At 36.5% G+C, this 22,527-nt stretch overlaps 1 pseudogene; it reads right to left on the reverse strand.

Moving 5' to 3' along the window:
- On the reverse strand, nt 19,417-20,933 carry LOC129530370 (heat shock transcription factor, Y-linked-like; annotated as a pseudogene).

The following is a 22,527-nucleotide window of genomic DNA, read 5'->3' on the forward strand; positions in this document are numbered from 1 at the left end:
GCTTTCCACCTGCTGAATCAAAAGAAAAAATTAATTCTGTGAGATGAATCCATACATCAAAAAGCACACATAGCTTTCTTCTAGTTTTTATCTGTGGATATTTGTTCTTTCCCAGTAATTCTCAATGGGCTCCAAAGTGTTCCTTTGCAGATCCTACAAAAAGGGTGTTCCCAATCTGCTGAATCAAAAGAAAAGTTTACTGTTTTAAGATGAATCTACACATCTGAAAGTTTCAAAGATAGGTTCTTTCTAGTTTTACCTGGGGATATTCGATTTGTCCCCATAGACCTCAATGGGTGTTCAAATGTCCCTTTGCAGATTCTCCAAAAAGAGTGTTGTAAACGAGCTAAATGAAAAGAAAGATTTAACTCTGTTCAATGAACTCACATATCACAAAGCAGTTTTGCAAATACTTTATTTCTAGGTTTTATCTGGGGCTATTCTCTTTCTCCCCCAGGCCTCAATGAGCTCCCAAATGTCCGTTCACAGACTCTACACAAAGAGTGTTTCCAACCTGCTGAATCAAAAGAAAGTTTTACCTCTCTGAGATGAATCCACACATCACAAAGCAGTTTTGCAGATAGCTTCATTGTAGTTTTTATCTCTTAATATTCAATTTTTCCCCCTCTGCCACAATGGGCTTTTAAATTTCTCTTCACAGAGTCTACAGAAAGAGTGGTTCCAAACTGTGGAATCAAAAGACACTTTTTCCCTGTGAGAAGAATCCACTCATCACAAAGCAGTTTCATAGTTAGGTTTTTTCTAGTTTATATTTGGGTATATTCGGGTTTCCCCATAGGCCTCAATTTGCTACTAAACGTTCCTCTGCCAATTTTAACATTTTGATAAGAATTTACACATCACAAATCAGTTTCACAGCTGGCTCCTTTGTGGTTTTTTTCCTGGGGATATTCGGTTTTTCACCATAGCCCTCAATGTGTTCTGAAATGCCCCTTTGCATATTTCACAAAAATAGTATTTCCCATCTGCTGAATAAAAGAAAGGATTAACACTCTGAGATTAATCCACATATCACAAAGCAGTTTCACTGATAGTTTCTTTCTAGTTTTTATCTGTGGGTATTCAGTTTTTCCCCATTAGCCTCAGTGGACTCCAAATATCCATTTGCAGATTCATCAAAATGCTGTTTCTAACCTACTGAATAAAAACAATGCTTTAATTTTTTGAGATGAATCCACACATCACAAAGCAGTTTCACAGAGAGCTTCTTTCTAGTGTTTATATGGATATATTCAGTTTTTCTGATAGGCCACAATAAGATCTAAAACGTGCTTTTTCAGTTTCTCCAAAAAGAGTGTTTCCAACCTGCTGAATCTAAAGAAGGTATCCACTCTGTGAGATGAATCCAAACATAAAAAAACAGTTTCACAGATAGCTTCTTTCCAGTTTTTGTCTGAGGATATTTGGTTTTTAGCCTTATTCTTCAATGGGCTCATAAATGTCCCTTTGCAGATTCTCCAAAAAGAGCGTTTCCAATATGCTGACTCAAAAGAAAGTTTTGACTGTGAGATGAATCCGCACATCACAAAGCCGTTTCACAGATAGTTTCTTTCAGGTTTTTTCTGTGAATATTATGTTTTTCTCCATATGCGTCTATGGGCTCCTAAATGGCCCTTCATAGGTTTCCAAAATAAGTGTTTCCAACCTGCTGTATGAACAGAAAGGATTAACTCTGTGAGATAAAGTCACACATCACAATGCCTTTTCACAGATTACTTCTTTCTAGTTTTTATCTGGGGATATTCAGCTTTTTCCCCATAAGCTTCAATGGCATCCCAAATGTTTCTTCACATATTCTCCAAATGGAGTGTTTCTGCTGAATCAAAAGAGGGTTTAACTCTCTGAGATGAATCCACACATCACAAAGCAGTTTCACACATAGCTTATTTCTAGTTTTTATCTTGGGATATTTGTTTCTCTTTCTTAGGCCTGAATGGGTTCCCAAATATCCCTTTACAGATTCTATAAAAACAGTCTTTCCAACCTCCTGAGTCAAAAGAAAACTTGAATTCTATCAGATGAGTCTACACATCACAAAGCAGTCTCACAGATAGCTTCTTTCTAGTTTTTATCTGGGAATACTTGGTTTTTCACCATAAGCCTCAATGGACTCTGAAATGTCTTTTCACCAATTCTCCAAAAAGACTCTTTCCACCTGCTAAATGAAGTGGAATGTTTACCTCTGTGAGATGAATCAACAAGTCACAAAGGAGTTTCACAAAGAGATATTTCTAGGTTTTATAGGAGGATATCCAGTTTTAAACCACAGACCTCAGTGAGCTCCAAAATCTCCCTTTGCAGACCCTACCAAAAGAGTGTGTCCAAATGGCTGAATCAAAAAAAAGGGTTAACTCTGTGATATGAATCCACCCATCACAAAGCAGTTTCACAGATATCTTCAGTCTACTTTTTTTCTGGGAATATTCCATTTTTCCACTTAGGCCTCAATAGATTGCCAAATTTCTCTTTGCAGATTCTACAGAAATTGTTTCTCTGAACTGCTGAATCAAAAGAAACTTTTTCTCCATCAGAAGAATCCATGAGAAAGTAATTTCATAGATAGGTTCTTTTTAGTTTTCATTTTTGGTATATTCAGTTTTTCCCCATAGGCCTCAATGGGATCCCAAATGTTTCTTCACAGATTCTCTGAAAAGTGTTTCCACCCTGCTGAATCAAAAGATAGGTTTAACACTGTGAGATGAAATTACACATCACACAGCAAGTTTCACAGATATCTCCTTTATAGTTTTTATCTGGGGATGTTTGATTATTCCCCACAGACCTCAAAGGGATCCAAAATGTCTATTAGCAGATTCTACAAAAGAGTTTCTCCCATCTGCTGAATCAAAAGAAATTTTTAACTCTCTGAGATGAATCCACACATCACAAAGCTGTTTCACAGATAGTTTCTAGTTTTTATCTGGGGATATTTGCTTTTTCCCCATTCACCTCAATAGGCTCCCAAATGTCTATTCACAGATTCTCCAAAAGAGTGTTTCCAACCTGCTGAATCAAAATAAATTTTAACTCCTTAGATACATCCACACATCAAAAAACACTTTCATATAGAGCTTCTTTCTAATTCTTATCTGGGAATATTCAATTTTTCCCATAGGCCTAATTGATCATTGAAAGTTTCCTTCACAAAATCTCCAAAAAGAGTGTTTCCAACCTTCTGAATCAGAACAAATATTTAACTCTGGGATATAAATCCGCACATCACAAAATAGTTTCACAGGTAGCTTGTTTCTAATTTTCATCTGGAGATATTCGGTTTTTCCCCATTGATAAAGCCAATGGGCTCCCAAATGTCCCATCACATATTTTCCAAAAAGTGTTTCCAACCTGCTGAATCAAAAGAAAGTTTAACTCTGTGAGATGAATCCACATATCACAAAGCAGTTTCACAGATATCTTCTTTCCCGTTTTTATCTGGGTATATACCATTTTTCTTCACAGGCCTCCAAGTGCTCACAAACGTCCCTTCACAGATTCTAAAAAATAAATAAATAAATAGACAAAAAAATAAAAAAAAACCCCTTTCCAACCTTCTGAATAAGAAGAAGACCATGAAAACTGTTTCACAGATAGCTTCTCTATTTTTTTTTTTGAGGGATATTCTGATTTTCCATGTAGGCCTCTATGGGCTCCCAAATGTGTCTTTGCAGATACACAAAAAGAGTGTTCCCATCTTGCTGAATGAAAAGAAAGGTTTAACACTGTGAGATGAATCTGCCCATCACAAAGCAGTTTCACAGATTTCTTCTTTACAGTTTTTATCTTGGGATATTAAGTATTTCCCTGTAGGCCTCAAGGAACTCCCACTTGTCTCTTTACAAACTCTACAAAAAGAGTGTTTCCAACCAGTTGACGAAGAAGAAAATGTTAACTCTGTGAGATGAACCCACACATCACAAAGCCATTTCAAAGAGAGCTTATTTTTTTTAGATTTTATCTGGGGTTACTCAGTTTTTCCAGTAGGATTCAATGGTCAATAAAATATCCCTTGGCAGATTCACCAAAATGAGGGTTTCCAACCTGCTGAATGAAAAGAAAAGTTTCACATTATGAAATAAATCCACACATTACAAAGCAGTTTCACAGACAGTTTCTTTCAATTTTTTATCTGGGGATATTCAGTTTTTCCCCATAAGCCTCAATGGGTTCAAAAATGTCCCTGCATGTATTCTCCAAAAAGAGTGTGGCCAACCTGCCAAATGAAAATAAAGTTTTAAATTATGAGACAAATACACACATCACAAAGCACTTTCACAGATACCTTCTTTCTAGTATTTATCTGGGGATATTCGATTTTTAATTTTTTCCCACAGGCTTCAATGAATGTTGAAATATCCCTTTGCAGATTATCCAAAAAGAGTGGGTCCAACCTGCTGAATCAAAAGAAAAGTTTAAGCATATGAGATTAATACACACATCACAAAGCACTTTCACAGATACCTTCTTTCTAGTATTTATCTGGGGATATTCGATTTTTAATTTTTTCCCACAGGCTTCAATGAATGTTGAAATATCCCTTTGCAGATTATCCAAAAAGAGTGGGTCCAACCTGCTGAATCAAAAGAAAAGTTTAAGCATATGAGATTAATACACACATTACAAAGCAGTTTCACAGATAGCTTCTTTCTAGCATTTATCTGAGGGTATTCTTTTTTTTTAATTGGCATCAATGTGCTCCAAAATGTCCCTTCAGAGATTCTCCAAAAAGAGTGTTTCCAACCTGCTGAATCAAAATAAATATTTAACTCTGTGAGGCAAATCCACACATCACAAAAACGTCCCACAAATACCTTCTTTCTAGTTTTTATCTGGGCATGTTCTGTTTTCCCTGTAAGTCTAAGTGAGCTCCCAAATGTTATCTCACAGATGATACAAAAAGAATGTTTCCAAGCTACTGAACCAAAAGGAAGGCTTTTCTTTGAGAGTTGAATCCACACATCACAAAGTTGTTTCGCAGATAACTTCATTGTTGTTTTTATTTGGTTATTCTGTTTCTCTCCCAATAAGCTCCCATATATCCCTTCACAGATTTTATAAAAAGGGTGTTTCCAACCTGCTGTATGCAAAGAAAGTTTTAACTCTTTGAGATGAATCCACAAAGAAGTTTCACAGTTAGCTTCCTTCTGGTTTTTATCTGGGATATTCAGTTTTCCCCCATAGACTTCAATGGCTCCCAAATGTCTTTTCAGAGATTCTACAAAAAAAGTGTTATCAACCTGCTGAATCAAAACAAAGGTTTAACTCTGTGAGATGAATCCACACGTCACAAAGCTGTTTCAAAGATAGTTTCTTTCTGGTTTTTATTGGTGAATATTCATTATTAATATTATTATTATTATTATTATTATTATTATTATTATTATTTACCATAGGCCTCTAAGGGCTTCTAAATATCTTTTCACAGATTCTCCAAAAAAAGCGTTTCCAACCTGATGAATCAAAAGGAATATTTATCTTTGTGAGATGGATCCACACGTCACAAAGCAGTTGCACAGATAGCTTCTTTTCTGTTTTTTTAGTCTGAGGATATTGAACTTTGCAACACAAGCTTCAATGGGCTCCAAAATGGCCCTTCGCAGATTCTCCAAAAACAGTGTTTCCAACCTGCTGAATCAAAGGAAAGGTTTAAATTTTTCAGATGAATCCATACATCACAAAGGAGTTTCACAAGCAACTTGTTTTTGGTTTTCATATGGGGATATTCATTTTTTTCTTGTAGTCTACAAGGAGCTCCGAAATGTCCCTTCTCAAATGCCCCAAAAAGTGTTTCCAACCTGCTGAATCAAAAGAATGTTTTAAATCTGTGAAATGAATCCACACATCACAAAGCAGTTTCACAGATAGCATCTTTCTAGTTTTTCTCTAGGGTTATTCTGTTTTTTTCCCCATAGGCCTCAATGAGTTCCAAAATGTTACTACACAGATTCTTTAAAAAGAGTGTTTCAACCTTATGCATCAAAAGAAAGTTTTAACTCTGTGAGATGAAACCACACATCACAAAGCAGTTTCACAGATGCTTCTTTCCACTTTTTATTTGGGGATATGCTGTTTTTCCCCATTGGCCCCAATAGGCTCCCAAATATCCCTTCAGATTCTCTAAAGAAAAAGTGTTTCCATTCTACTGAATTAAAAGGACAAATTAATGCTATGAGGTTAATCCACATATCACAAATCAGTTTCTCAGATATCTTCTTTCTACTTTTTAACTGGGGACATTCTCTTTTTCCCCACAGGCCTCAATAAGCTCACAAATTCTACAAAAAGAGTGTTCTTAACCTGCTGAATTAAAAGAAAAGTTTAACTGTCTGGGATGAATCCACACATCACAAAACAGTTTCACAGATAGCTTCTTTCTAGTTTTTATCTAGCATATTCAGTTTTTTCCAATAGGCCTCAATGGGCTCCTAAATGTCCCTTCACAGATTGTCTAAAAAGAGTGTTTCCAATCTGCTGAGTAATAAAAACAAAGATTTAACACTGTGAGATGTATTGACACATCACAAAGCAGTTTCACAGACAGCTTATTTTTAGTTTTTATGTGGGGATATTTTGTGTTTTTCCATTAACCTCAATGGATGTCCAAATATTCATTTTCAGATGTTTCAAAAAGAGTGTTTCCAACCTACTGGAGCAAAATAAAAATTTAACTCTGAAAGGTGAATCCAGAAATCACAAAGCAGTTCACAAGTAGCTTTTTTCTAGCTTTTATCTGGAAATAATTGTTTTTTATGTATAGGACACAAGAGGCTAACAAATGTCCATTTGCAGATTTTCCAGAAAGAGTGTTTCCAACCTACTGGATCAAAATAAAAGTTTAACTCTGAGAGGTGAATCCACAAATACCAAGCAGTTCACAAGCAGCTTCTTTCTAGATTTTATCTGGAAATATTTAGTTTTTATGCACAGGACACAAGGGGCTAAAAAATGTCCCTTTACAGATTCTACAAAAAAGAGTGTTTCCAGCCTGTTGGGTCAAAAGTAAGATTTAACTCTATGAGATGAATCCACACATGACAAAGCAGTTTCATAGATGGCTTCTTTGTAGTTTTTATCTGGGGATAACCGTTTTTCCCCTAGGCCACAATGGGCTCCAAAATGTCCCTTTGCAGATTCTCCAAAAGAGTGTTTTCAACCTGCTGAAACAAAAGAAAAATTTAACTTTTTGAGATGAACCCACATATCTCAAAGCAGTTTCACAGATAGCTTCTCTCTTGTTTTTATCTGGGGATATTCTGTTTTGCCATTTTAGCATCAATGGGCTGCCAACTCTCCCTTTGCAGAGTTTCCAAAAAAGAGTGTTTCTAACCTACTGAATCCAAAGAAAAGTGTAACTCTGTTAGTTGAGTCTACACATTATAAACAGTTTCACACATAACATCTTTCTAGTTTTTAGGTAGGGCTATTTGGTTTTTCCCCATAGGTCCCAAAGGGTTCCCAAATGTTTCTACACAGATCCTTTAAAAAGAGTGTTTCCATCCTACTGAAAGAAAAGAAAAGTTTAACTCTGTGAGATGAATCCACACATCACAAAGCAGTTTCACAGATAGCTTCTTTCTACTTTTTATGTGCTGATATTCTGTTTTTCCCCATAGGCCTCAATAAGCTCCCAAATGATTCTTCACAGATTTTCCAAAGAGTGTTCCCAATGTGCTGAATCAAAAGAAAGTTTTAACTCTGTGAGACAAATACACAGATCAAAAAGCAGTTTCACAGAGAGCTTCTTTCTAGTTTTTATCTTGGGATATCTGGTTTTTCCTAATAGGCTTAAATGCACTTTCAAAAGTCCCTTTGCATATCGTCCAAAAAGAGTGTTTCCAACCTGCCAAATTAAAAGGAAGGTTTAACAGTGTGAAATAAATTGAAATATTACAAATCAGTTTCACAGATAACTTCTTTCTAATTTTATTTATTTATTTATTTATTTATTTATTTGGGGATTCAGGTAATTTTTTATTGTCTAGATTTTCTTAATTGACTGTAATTCAAAAATAAAAGATCTCTTATGTGCTAGTATTATGTTTAAGAAGACTGAGCATCCCACAAATTTTAAATACATTGAAACATAGAAGTTGGGTGCAGGGTCTCATGTCTGTAATCCCAGCACTTTGAAAGGCTGAGGCAGGAAGACCACTTGAGCTCAGGAGTTTGATAGCAGGCCAAGCAATATGGGGAGACCCTTTCTCTAAAAAAAAAAAAAAAAATAGCCTGGTCTGGTGGCACATATCACCAGTCCCTGCTACCTAGGAGGCCAAGGCAAGAGGACCACCCAAGCCTGAGAGGAAGAGGCTGCAGCGAGGCAAGACCACACCATTGCTCTCCAACCTGGGTGACAGAGTGAGATCCCATCTCAAAAATAAATAAATACACAAACAAATTTTTCAGGTAGTCCAAAACATGGTTTTTATTTTTATTTTATTTATTTATTTTTTTGAGATGGAATATTGCTCTGTGGCCCAAGCTGGAATGCAGTGGCACAATCTTGGCCCACTACAACCTCCACTTCCTGGGCTCAAGCCATTCCCCCACCTCAGCCTCACTTCTTTCTAGTTTTAATATGGAAATATTTGGTTTTTCCCATAGGTGTCATGGATTCCCAAATGTCCTTTTGCAAATTCTCCCAAAAGAGTTCTTTGAACCTGCTTAATCAAAAAGAATCTTTTAAATCTGTGAGGCAACTTCAGGCCAGGCATGGTGGCTCATGCCTGTAATCCTAGCACTTTGGGAGGCCGAGGCGGGTGGATCAAGAGGTCAGGAGATCAAGACCATCCTGGCGAACATGGTGAAACCCTGTCTCTACTAAAAATACAAAAAATTAGCCAGGTGAGGTGGTGGGCGCCTGTAGTCCCAACTACTAGGGAGGCTGAGGCAGGAGAATGGCATGAACCCCAGGGGGTGGAGCCTGCAGTGAGCTGAGATCGTGCCACTGCACTCCAGCCTGGGTGACAGCAAGACTCTTTCTAAAAAAAAAAAAATCCACACTTCATAATGCAGTTTCACAGGTAACATATTTCTACTTATTATCTGGGGATATTCAGTAACTACTCGTAGGTCTCAATGGATTCCCAAATGTCCCTTCACAGATTCTACAAAAAGAGGGTTTCCAACGAGCTGAATCAAAAGAATGGCTTAACTCCATGAGATAAATCCACACATCGCAAAGGAGATTCAGAGATAGCTTCTTACTACTTTTAACCTAAGGATATTCAGTTTTTCCCCACAGACCACAATCAGCTTCCAATAGTCTCCCAAAAGAATCTTTGCAGATTCTCCAAAAAGAATGTTTCCAAACTGTTGAATCAAAAGAAATGTTTAACTCTGTGAAAGGAATCAACAAATCAGAAAGCAGTTTCACAGATAGTGTCTTTCTAATTTTTAACTGGGGACAATCAGTTTTTTTTCCATAGGCATAAATTGACTCCAAAATCTCCTTTGGCTGGTTTTCTAAAAAGAGTGTTTCCAACCTGCTGTATCAAAATAAAGGTTTAATTTAGTGACACGAATCCACACATCACAAAGCCATTTCACAGAGAGAATTTTTTAGTTTTTATCTGGGGTTATTCAGTTTTTCCCCATAGGCCTAATTGGGCTCCCAAATGCCAGTTTGCAGATTCTCCAATAAGGTGTTTCCAACCTGCTGGATTAAAATGAAAGTTTAAATCTGTGAGGTGAATCCACACATCACAAGGCAGTTTCACAGATAGCTGCTATCTAATTTTTATCTGGGAATATTCATTTTTTCCAGAATGGCCTCACTGGGCTCCAAAATGTCCCTTCACAGATTCTCCAAAAAGAGTGTTTCCATCTTCCTGTATCAAAAGAAAGGCTTAACTCTGCGAGCTGAGTTCACACATCCGAGGAAGTTTTACACATAGCTTCTTTCTGCTTTTATCTGGGTATATTCTGTGTTTCCCTAAAGTCTCAATAAGCACCCAAATGTCCCTTTGCAGATTCTCTAGAAAGAGTGTTTCCAACATGCTGAATCACAAGAAGGGTAAACTCTGTGAGATGAATCGGTAAACCACATAGCACTTTGACAGATAGCTTCTTTCTAGTTTTTATCTGGGGATATTCAGTTTTGCCTCCTAGGCCTCAATGAGCTCCAAAGTGTCTCATCACTGATTCTCTAAAAACATTGTATGAAACTTGGTGAATCAAAAGAAAATTTAACTCTGTCAGATGAATCTACAGAAAAATTCTTTCAACTTTTTATCTGAAGATATTTGGTTTTCCCCTTGCCCTTAATGGGTTTCAAAATATCCTTTTGTAGATTGCACAAAATGAGTGTTTCCAACCTGCTGAATTAAAAGAAATGTTTAATTCTCTGAGATGAATCCACACATTGCAAAGCAGTTTCAGAGAACTTTTTTCTAGTTTTTATCTGGAGCTATTCAGTTTTTCCCCATAGGCCTAAATGGGCTCCCAAATATCAGTTCACAGATTCTCCATAACAGTATTTCCAACCTGCTGGATTAAATCAAGGGTTTAAATCTGTGAGGTGAATCCATACATCACAAAGCAGTTTCGCAGATAGATTCTTTCTAGTTTTTATCTGGGGATATTCTGCTTTTTTCCTTAGGCCTCAATGTGCTCCCAAATGTCCCTTTTCAGACTCCACAAAAAGAATGTTTCCAACCTGATGAATCAAAAGAAACATTTATCTCTGTGAGTTGAATCCACTCATCAAAAGCAGTTACACGATTGCTTCTTTCTGTTTTTTATCTCAGGATATAATTTTTCCCCATACACCTCAATGTTCTCCGGAATGTCCCTTCACAGATTCTCCAAAAAGAGTGTTTACAAAATGCTGAATTAAAAGAAATATTTGGCTCTGTGAGATGAACCCACACATCACAAAATAATTTCACAGATAGCTTCTTACTAATTTTTATCTAGGGATATTCAATTTTTCCCCACGGGCCTGAATAAGCTCCCAAATGCCCCTTCACAGTTTCTCCAAGAAGAGTGTTTCCAACATGCTGAATCAAAAGAAATATTCATGCCTGTGAGAGGAATGCACACATCACAAAGCAGTTTCACAGATAGCTTCTTTCCAGTTTTTATCTGGGGATATTCAGTTTGTCCCCATAGGCCTAAATCATCTCCCAAATGTCCCTTCACAGATTCTCCAGTTAGACTCTTTCAAACTTGCTGAATCAAAAGAAATATTTACCTCTGTGAAATGATTCAACAGATGAGAAATCAGTTACATAGATAGCTTCTTTCTAGTTTTCATCTGGGGATATTTGGTTTTCTCCATAGGCCTCTGTGGTCTCCTAAGTGTCCTTTTACAGATTCTCCAAAGCTAGAGGCTTCCAACCTGCTGAATCAAAAGAAAGGTTTTTCTCTGTGAGAAGAATCCACACATCACCAAGTAGTTTCACAGGTAGCTTCTTTCTACTTATCTGGGGATATTTGGTTTCTCCCCATAGGCCTCAATGGGCTTCCAAATTATTTTCATAGATTCTGCAAAAACAGTGTTTCCAACCTGCTAACTCAAAAGAAAGTTTTAACACTCTGAGATGAATCAACACATCATAAAGAAGATTCACAGATAGATTCTTTCTAGTTTTAAACAGGAAATATTTGGTTTCTCCCCACAGGCCGCAATCGACTCCCAAATATCCCTTCACAGAATTGTCCAAAAAAAGTGGTTACAAACTGCTGAAGAAAATGAAAGATTTAACTCAGTGAGATGAATCCACACATTACAAAGCAATTTTACAGATCACTTCTTTCCAGTTTTAATCTGGGGATATTTAGTATTCCCGTAGGCCACAATCAGCTCTCAAATATCCCTTCAAAGATTCTCCAAAAGGATTGTTTCCATCCAGTTGCTCAAAAGATGATTTAACTCTGGAATATGAATCCACACATCACAAAGCAATTTCACAGATAGCTTCTTTTTAGTTTTTATCTGGGTATATTTCATTTTTCCCCATAGTCCTCAATGGGGTCCAAAATTCCCATTCACAGATTCTCCAAAAAGAGTGTTTCTAACCTGCTGAATCAAAAGAAAGTTTAACTCAGTGAGATAAATCCACACATCACAAAGCAGTTTCACAGATAGTTTCTTTGTAGTTTTTATCTGGAGATATTCTTTTTTTTTTTCTTTTCCATAGGTATCAATGGGCTCCAAAATGTCCCTTTGCAGATACTCTGAAAAGAGTGTTTCTAACCTGCAAAATGAAAAGAAAGGTTTAATTCTGTGAGCTGAATCCACACATCACAAAGCAAATTCATACATAGCTTCTTTCTCATTTTTATCTTGGGATATTCCTCTTTTCCCCATAGGCTTCAAAGGGCACCCAAATGCCCCTTTGCAGATTCTCCAATAAGAATGCTTCCAACTTGCTGGATCAAGAAAAAAACAAGGTTTAAATCTGTGAGGTGAATCCACACATCACAAAGCAGCTTCACGGATAGCTGCTTTCTAATTTTCATGGGAATATTAGACTTTTTCAGGTATGCCTCAATGGCCTCCAAAATGTCCTTTTGCAGATTCTCCAAAAAGAGTGTTTTCAACTTGCAGAATCAAAAGAAAGTTTTAACTCTATGAGATTAGCCCACACATCACAAAGCAGGTTCACAGATAACTTCTTTATAGATTTTATTTGGGGATGATTGTTTTTTCCCCATAGTCCTCAATGAGTTTCCAAATGTCTATTTGCATATTCTATGAAAAGAGTGTTTCCAACCTGCTGAATCCAAAGAAAGGTTTAACTTTATGAGATGAATTTACACATCACAAAGCAGTTACACAGATAGTTTCTTTTTAGTTTTTATCTGGGGATATTCAATATTTCCCCATAGGCCTAAATGGGCTCCAAAATGTCCCTTTTGTGGTTCTTCAAAAAGAGTGTTTCCAACCTGCTGAATCAAAAGAAAGGTTTAACTTTGTGAGATGAATTGACCCACCACAAAGCAGTTTGACAGATAGTTTCTTTCTAGTTTTCATCTGGGAATATTCAGCTTTTCCACATGGGCCTCAATGGGCTCCCAAATGTCCTTTCCCAGATTTTCAATAAACAGTGTCTCCAACCTGTCCAACATGCTGAATAAAAGAAAGGTTTAAGGCTGTGAAATGTATCCACACATCACAAAGCAGTTTCATGGATAGTTTCTTTCTACTTTCTATCTGGGGATATTTGGTTTTTCCCCATAGGCCTGAACGGGCTCCCAAATGTCTGTTCCATATTCTATAAAAAGAGGGTTTACAGCCTGTTGAATCAAAAGTGAGTTGTAACTCTCTGAGATGAATCCACACATCACAAAGCAGCTTGACAGATTGCTTCTTTCTAGTTTTTATCTGGGGATATTTGGTTTTTCACCTAGCCCTCCATGGGCTCCCAAGTGTCTCTTCACAGATTTTCCAAAAAGAGTGTTTCCAACCCACTGAATCCAAAGATTTCACCCTTGAAAATGAATCCACACATCACAGAGCAGTTTCACAAATACGTTCTTTCTAGTTTTCATCTGGACATATTCAGTTTTTTTCCTTAAGCCTCAATGACCTCCCAAATTTCCCTTCAAAGATTCTCTGAAAAAAGTGTTTCTAATCTGCGGAATCAAAAGAAATGTTTTACTCTGTGAGATGAATCCACACATCACAAAGAAGTTTCACAGATAGTTTATTTCTAGTTTTTCTCCTGGGGAAATTCAGTCTTTCCCCAAAGGCCTCAATGGGTTCCCAAATATCCCTTTGCAGACTTTACAAAAAGACTGTTTCCAACCTGCTGAATCAAAAGAAATTTTTTATTCTAGGAGGTAATTCCAAACATCATAAAGCAGTTTCACAAGTAGCTTCATTCTAGTATTTATCTGGGGATATTCAATTTTTCCCCTTAGGCATCAATGGGTTTGGAAATGTCTATTCACAGATTCCAAAAAAAAAAAAAAGAGAGAGAATGAAAGAAAGTTTTCAAACTGCAGAATCAATATTCAGCTTTTCTGCATAGGCCTAAATGAGCTCCCAAATGTCCTTTTGCAGATTTTCAAAAAAGAGTGTCTCCAACCTGTCCAACATGCTGAATAAAAGAAAGGCTTATCTCCATGAGCTGAATCCACACATCACAAAGCAGTTTCACAGATGGCTTCTTTCTACTTTTTATCTTGGTATATTCAGTTATTACTTATAGGCCCTAATGGGCTCTGAAATGCCACTTGGCAGATTCTCCTAAAAGAGTGTTTCCAACCTGCTGAATTAAAAGAAAGGTTTAAGTCTGAGATGAATCCACACATCACAAAGAATTTTCAAAAATAGCTTCTTTCTAGTTATTATCTACAGATATTCAGTTTCTCCTCATAGGTCTCAATGGGCACCAAAATGTTTATTCACAGATTTTCCACAAGCAGTGTTTTCAACCTACTGTATCAAAAGAAAGATTTAACTTTATGAGATGAATACACTCATCATAAAGCAGATTCACAAATAGTTTATTTGTAGTTTTTATCTGGTGATATTCAGTTTTTCCCCTTTCCCAAATGTCCCTTTGCAGATTGCCCAGTTAGAGAGTTTCCAACCTGCTGAATCCAAGGAATGGATTAAGTCTGTGAGATGAATCCTCACATAACAAACCAGTTTCAAAGATAGCTTCATTCTAGTTTTTGTTTACTTGTATTCAGTTTTTCCCCTTAGGTTTCAATTGGCCCCCAAATTTCCTTTTGCAGAGACTACAGAAAAAGAGTTTCCAAACAGATGGATCAAAATAAAGGTTTTTCTCTGTGAGAAGAATCCACACATCACAAAGCAGTTTCACAGACAGCTCATTTGTAGTTTTTATATGGGGATATTCAGTTTTTCTCCATAGGCTGCAATGAGCTCCAAAATGTCCCTTCACAGAATCTATAAAGAGAGTTTTTCCAACCTATTAAATCAAAAGAAAAATACGAATCTGTGACATGAATCCACACATCACAAAGCAGTTTCACAAGTAGCTTCTTTCTAGTTTTTATCTGTGGATATTAAGTTTTTCACCTTAGGCCTCAAGGGGCTCTCAAATGACCCTTTGCAGATTCTCCTAAAAGAGTATTTTTAACCTGCTGAATCAAAAGAAAGGTTTAACTCTGTAAGATGAATTCACACATCACAAAGCATTTTGACAAATAGCTTCTTTCTGGTTTTTATGTGGAGATATCCGGTTTTTCTCCATAGGCCTAAATGAGCTTCCAACTGTCTTTTTGCACATTCTCCAAAAACAGTGTTTCCAACATGCTGAATTAAAAGAAAGGTTTATATCTGTGAGATTAACCCACATATCACAAAGCAGTTTCACAGACAGCTTCTTTCCAGTTTTTATCTGGGGATATTCTGTTTTTCCTCACAGGCCTAAATGTCCTCCCAAATGTCCCTTTGCAGATTCTCTAAAAAGAGTGTTTCCAACCTGTTGAATCAAAAGAAGTGTCTAACTTTGTAAGATGAATCCACACATCACAAAGCAGTTTCACACAGAGTTTCTTTCTAGTATTTATCTGGGGATACTCGATTTTTCCCCATAGGCCTCAATAAGCTTCCCAATATCCCTTCACAGATTTTCCAAAAAGAGTGTTTCCAACATGCTGAACCAAAAGAAAGATATAACTTTGTAAGATGAATCCACACATCACAAAATTTCACAAATAGCTTGTTTCAAGCTTTTATACAGCATGTTTTTTTTTTCATAAACCACAATGGACTCCCAATGTCCCTTCACAGATTGTCTAATGAGAGTGTTTCCAACCTCCTGAATAATAATAACAAAAAAAAAAACACTGTAAGATGAATCCATACATCACAAGGCAGTTTCACAAATAGTTTTTTTTGTTTTTGTTTTTATCTTGGAATATTCCATTTTCCCCCATAGGCTGCAATAGGCTCCCAAATGTCCCTTCACAGATTCTCCAGAAAGAGTGTTTCCAACTTGGTGAATCAAAAGAAAGGTGTAACTCTTTGAGATGAAACCTTACATCACAAAGCAGTTTCACAGAAAGCTTCCCTCTATCTTTTATCTGGGGATACTTGATTTTTCCCCATAGGTCTAAAAGGACTCCCAATGGTCTGTTCGCAGATCCTCCAAAAAGAGTGTTTCCAAGCAGCTTAATAAAAACAAAGGTTTAAATCTGTGAGATGAACCCACACATCATAAAGCAGTTTCATAGATAGTTTCTTTCCAGTTTTTATCTTGGGATAGCCTATTTTCCTCCATAGGTTTCAATGAACTCCCAAATGTACCTTCACAGATTCTTCAAAAAGAGTGTTTTCAACCTGCTGAATCAAAGAAAGGTTTAACTCTGTGAGCTGAATCCACACATCACAAAATAGTTTCACAGATATCTTCTTTCTAACTTTTATATGGGAATATTCAGTTTTTCTTCATAGGCCTCAAAGGACTCCCAAAAGTCACTTCACAGATTCTACAAAAAGTGTGTTTCCAACCTGCTGCATTGAAAGAAAAGTTTAACTCTGTGAGATTAATCCACACATCACCAAGTAGTTTCACATATAGCTTCTCTCTAGTTTTCATCTTGGGATATTCTGTTTTTTCCAATAGGCCTCAATGGGCTCCCAAATGTCCCTTTGCAGATTCTCCAAAAAGAGTGATTACAACCTGCAGAATCAAAAGGAAGGCTTCATTCTGTGAGATGAATTTACACATCCTAAATCAGGTTCACAGATAGCTTCTTTCCAGTTTTCATCTGGGGATATCTGATTTTTCACCATAGGCCTCATGGGCTACAAAATGTCCCTTCACAGATTCTGTTAAAAGAGTGTTTCCCACTGCTGAATTAAAAGAAAGTTTTACTTCTATGAGGTGAATCCACACATAACAAAGACATTTCACAGATAGCTTCTTTCTAGTTTTTATTTGTGGATATTCAGTAATTCACTATAGGCCTCATAGGACTCCAAATGTCTCTTCGCAGATTCTCCAAAAGTTTTCCAAACTGTTGGATCAAAGAAAAGGTTTAACTCTGTGAGATAAGCCCACACATCACAAAGCAGTTTCACAGATAGTTTCTTTCTAGTTTTTATGTGGGGATATTAGGTTTTTTCCAATAGGCCTCTATGGGCTCCCAAATGTCCCTTTGAAGATTCTACAATTAGAGTGTTTCCAACCTGATAAATCAAAAGAAAGGTTGAACTCTATCAGATGAATCAATGCATCAAAGTAAGTTTCACAAATAGCTTCTTTATAGTTTTTATTTTGGGATATTTGGATTTTTTCCAGAGGCCACAAAGGCCTCCCAAATGTCCCTTTGCCACTGGGAATCCCCACTGCTAATAAAGGAAGGAGTGGTAAGGAGACAGCTAGTTCTTTCAGGCAAGGACCTGTTAGTCAAAGCAGAATATGAAAAAGAACTTTTAGAAGAAGCATGGAAAAATCATAACTGGACCTAAAAAGTAAACGTGATAGTTGAAGTGATAACCAGTAATTCTAGTCTCAGTAAGTCAAAATTATTGCATCTCTAGTAAACGATGCTGTGACCTTTTTAGGAAAAGTTGTGAGGAACAAAGAATGAAAAGTAATGCCACAATACCAGGAATGTTCATTTTGACAATGAAAATAGATGTTATGTTTGTAAGTCCCCATCACTATTGACTAATTCACATATATATGTGTAAATATACACACACACACATACATATATGCATTAGGTACTGTGTTACATCAGTGCTGGGTGTCCAAGACAGACAGACAGACAGACAGACAAGAAAACTAGTGTGATAGATAAGAAGCACCTCCTGGAAGGAGTGATGTCTGTGTTGTAGGAGTCTTAAATAGGCAAATGGGGCAGAGACTTTTATCTCCAAGAAAAAAATGGGACTCAAGTTACCAGATGGAAAAAGGTATGGCTGAAAGTGGAGTTGTCTGAATGTCTCACTGTGGTGAAACCGAAGGACATGAAGCTGAAAGGAAAACAAATATCAGGTCTGCAAGGGATTTATTTAGCCATGCTGAGGATCTGGACTCAGAATCTAAAAGGTATTAAATCCTGACAAAAGCAATTAAATCTGACTTTGTATGGAGCATGAAACCAATGTGATGAAAATCTGCACTAGAGGTGGGGTTGGGTGGCTCAAGCTTGTAATGTCAGCACTTTTGGGGGCCATGATGGGTGGATCACATGCTGCCCGGAGTTCAAGATCATTCTGGCAAACATGGTGAAACCCCATTTCTATTAAAAATATAAAAATTAGCCCAGTATGGTGGGCATATATAATTTTACCTTCTCAAAATGTTGAGGCACAAGAATTGCTTGAACCCAGAGGTTGAGGTTGCAGTGAGCTGAAATAATGTCATTGCTCTCCATCTGGGGTAACACGGGGAGATGTTCTCAAAGAAAAATAAAAGAAGTAAGGAAATGTGCATTAGAAAACATGAAAGGTGGACTCTAGCAGGAGGTAATTAAAGGCACAAGCATGTTGGAATTCCCTGATATAAGATCAAAAAGGTGTACTGTTAATGCCAGCTGTAAAATTCTACCATGTACTGACAGTGATGCAATCCATGAGCATAATATGATGTAAACTTTATTATTCAAGTGATGACACAAATAATTGTGATCATGGACACTGAGCTCACTAGGTATGAACTGCAATGAAGAAAATCTTTTACAACTAAAATCTAAGTTTAAAATAACTGAGGAAACGTAATTGAGAAAATACTGAAATATATAGTGTGTGTTAACCTTTCTCTAGATGTTCTCTGTGTGTGTTTATTTGAGCATCTATTCCCTTTGTGCCATCCAAATTTATGCCCTCATTTGATTTATGCCAGACTACTTGAGAAGTCACTTACTGCTTTTTCCTAACTCGAGTTGTTTACTTGCCCTTGCCTGCTGTCATTGTTAGTATGTCCCTTCCAAATTTCACATGGCAGTTCTGTGTCCATTGTGATAGTGTTGCGAGGTAGGACTTTAGAGAGGTGATTAACCATGTGTGTGTAACCTCGTGACTGAATTGATGTTGTTATCTGGAGAACAAGTTAGTTATTTTGTGAGTGGGCTTTCATGAAGGATGAGTTTGTTCCTGATATTCTGTTCATCTCATGCCCTTCACTATATGAGGTCAACCTGCCGTGTTGTAACATAGAAAGAAGATCTCATGAGATGCAGTCCTGTGGACTTCCCCACCTCCAGAACCATGAGCAAAATAAGTCTTTTTACAAATTACCCAGGCAGTGGTATTGTGTTGTTTCAGCAGCAAATGGACCCAAAGACTTTATCATTTTTTCCTCTTTAGAGAACTAAGTTAACTTACATAGGATCATGTCAAATTTCCTTACAAATGTTCAAAAAGCCCATAAATATTTTTGTAAAAATTAGTACAATAGCCTGACACTGAAAGAAAACACCATTTTACTTTTAACTATACTTTGAGAAATAAAGAAAAAGCAAACATAAAAGTCGACATGCAGTTTTATTGTTCAGTAAGATAATTGCAGAAATTTTTAGGGTTTTATTGGTCGACGTAAATGTTAGTCTCTATTGTCATACCTAATCCGGTGCTCTTTTAGTGGAAGATCAGTTGTCATTGGGTGATATCTGTCCAGTTGTGATGGTTGAAGAGCTGGCCTGGAATGAGGGACAGCTGATGTATTAGCTATCGTAGGCATTTGCAACCATGGGTTGCCTGCTGGTAGCAGGTTAGGATGTGGAGCCTCATTGACTGATGCCACAGGATATCTTGTTGGAAGAGCAGGTGGTTCCCCTGTCTGACCCAGATAACGGTTTTGCAAGGGACATATGTTGTGGTATTGAGAAGTTGTGGTTGTAATGAAATTCACAATGTGGTCACTTGCTTGGATGCAGGTGGTATGACAGTGCATATGAATAGTGGTCATATGAATAGCATACAACTGATTTAAAATAGCATGTTGATGTGTTGCAATTTGTTGGGACAAGTGACAATAACAAATATAACACGTAAAATATCAGATTTCTGTTTCATCACACAAACTTAATGTCATCAAATAACTCATGAACATGGTTTACTATTTTCAAGAATGTGCTTGTTGGGAAGAAAGCACTCAAGTTGTTAAGCCCTCAAGTGAAAACATGTCATACATTAATAGTAACATTGCTTTAAGTGGCTTTGGTACATTTATTTTGATTTCACTGGTAAGATTCAAAGTTGTTAGCAAAATTTCTTAAAACCCTGAAAGGTTAATGCTCAAGCTGAACTCAATAATTTCAAAAAATTAAATAATTTTTACCTTAATATTTTATATAATTTTCAAAATCTGGTCTTATTGCATGTATTAACATATTTACTGATGTACAAATAAAATTACATATATACTCTAGGCAAAGTGGTAACTGAAATACGTTAAATATCTTGCTTAAGACAATAGATTCATTCTCTTCTGCCTGAAAGGTGGTTAGAAAGGCAGATCTTTGAAAATTCTGTCTAATTTTACTAAATCCATAAAGGTTGAGCTGTCAAAAAAAACTTTTGATACTGTCACTTTGAAATATTCTGTAAGGAGCCTTTATATCCAAAATTCCTTTCTTGAAGGATTCTTCATTAATCACTATGCAAATTCCATTCTCATCCCATAGAATAGACTTGAATTGGTCAGTTTCAACTATTTTCCAAAGTTTCCTGGGAAAGGTGAGAGAAAAAAAATCATTAACTTTATCTGGTTCAGAGACACAAACTGTGTAACACTGCCATTTTAACAAGGATTCTTGTGACAAAACCTGAACAGCATTTTCTTCAATCACTGACCTTAAGTCTGAGTCCCCAGGGAATGTGTGTTTACACAGTGGAGACCTAGGAGAGGCTTCTGAATCAGTTAATTCATCTCTGGGAGAAACAACTTGAGTTTCTGAAGAAACATGTGCCATCTCAAATAAATATTTATTTAGATACTCTTGTGGCCTGCATGGTTTTCAGGACTGCAACTTCAAATGCTGCTTCAGAAGGCCTACAGAGGTAAAGGAATCTAGAGCATCACTCCAGCATACGACAAGCTGAGTAGCAAAGACATCACAAGAGGACTTTGGTCTCCTAGCAACCAACAAAAATCTGGCCAAAAGTGTTTTCTTCCCAGTCTGAGAAATGTATCCAGTGAAAAGAAAATATAGACTGCTCACTTACACATTCTAGGCTGCAAAATCTCATCCCTGTAGCATGATTTAAATAAATAAGAAAATAATGTCCTCAATCCCTGAAATAAATGTAATTGTCTCCTTGACACACATACTCTTACTAGATTGGTGAGAGGAGCATAGGGCCTGGTAATTGTAAAATGAAAAAAAAAGAAGGAAAAAGGAAAAGGAAAAAAAAAATGAATGATTTTAAAACCTCTATGACTTTGGCATGTTGGATTGGAAACTGTTGCAGTGCAAAACCTATGTGGTAAAAAGACATAGCCATAGAGATAAAAGGTAGGTACTGGTTGTCAGGGGCTGGAAAATAAAAGGAATTGTTTAGTAGATATTGAATTTCCTGTTGGGCGATAGAAATGTTTAGGAACTGAAGAGAGACGGTGATTGTACAACATCAGAAACATATTAAATTCCATTGAATTGTACACTCAAATGTAATTTTACATTATGTGAAACTTACCTTGATATATTAAGAAGAAAACAAATGTGAATAAATCTAACTGATTACATTTCAGAATAAAAAGTTATTTATATGCATATCTCTTCAAAACCTTTTAAGTCATATCAGAAAACTAAATAATGATTTTATTTGGTATGTCTGTAAATATCTGACAACTGTTAATGATGAAAGAGATTTTAAAAGCAGGTGATTTACTTGTAAGGAGATCCCAAAGAGTAGGAGATGTAAATAAATAATAATAACAATAAGAAAAATGACCACAAGAAAATGTTTTAAGAAAAGTAAATGTATAGTCTAAGCATAAAAATTTTTATTTGGCTCCAAGAACAAAATCTCTATTAAAAAAGGATTTTGTAAGGAATAATCTTTGTGTCCTGCAAACAGTGTTATCATTATTAAGCAGAACTTGAATTTATAAAGTAATGTTACTATTGAATAAAATAACAGTGCTGCATTTACAGTAAGAATTTGTATTCCTTCACGGTTGAAATTTGACATATTAAAATTTGAGCTCTTTGGCATTGATAAGTGTTGATATGTGTATATATATGTGTATATATCTCTGCATATATATACACATCAGGACACAACTGTTCAAAAGGCCCTGGCCAAATAACTCCCAACAGAAACACTCAACCCAAGGTTGTTTTCAGCCCAATGTTCATGAAGATGGGTGCAGAATGCAAAGCCTCTAAAAGGAGAGGATACAAAGTCAGGGGAGTAGGGGCCATTGGCAATGCTCAGAGCCAGCCAGACTGCAAACAGGGAGCCGAAATGGTTTTTTCTGCGACATTCTACTTGAATTGCAGTTTAATTAGTCAACCATAGATCTTCAAAAGAGAACAATTAGTTAACATGATAAAAAGTTTCCTGCATTCTTTGGACTATGTATCATAATTATAGTAAGCAAATTCTGACAGTTTTAATGAAAATACCCT

The sequence above is a fragment of the Gorilla gorilla genome, chromosome Y (genome assembly GCF_029281585.2).
Source record: "Gorilla gorilla gorilla isolate KB3781 chromosome Y, NHGRI_mGorGor1-v2.1_pri, whole genome shotgun sequence".
NCBI lineage: Eukaryota > Metazoa > Chordata > Mammalia > Primates > Hominidae > Gorilla > Gorilla gorilla.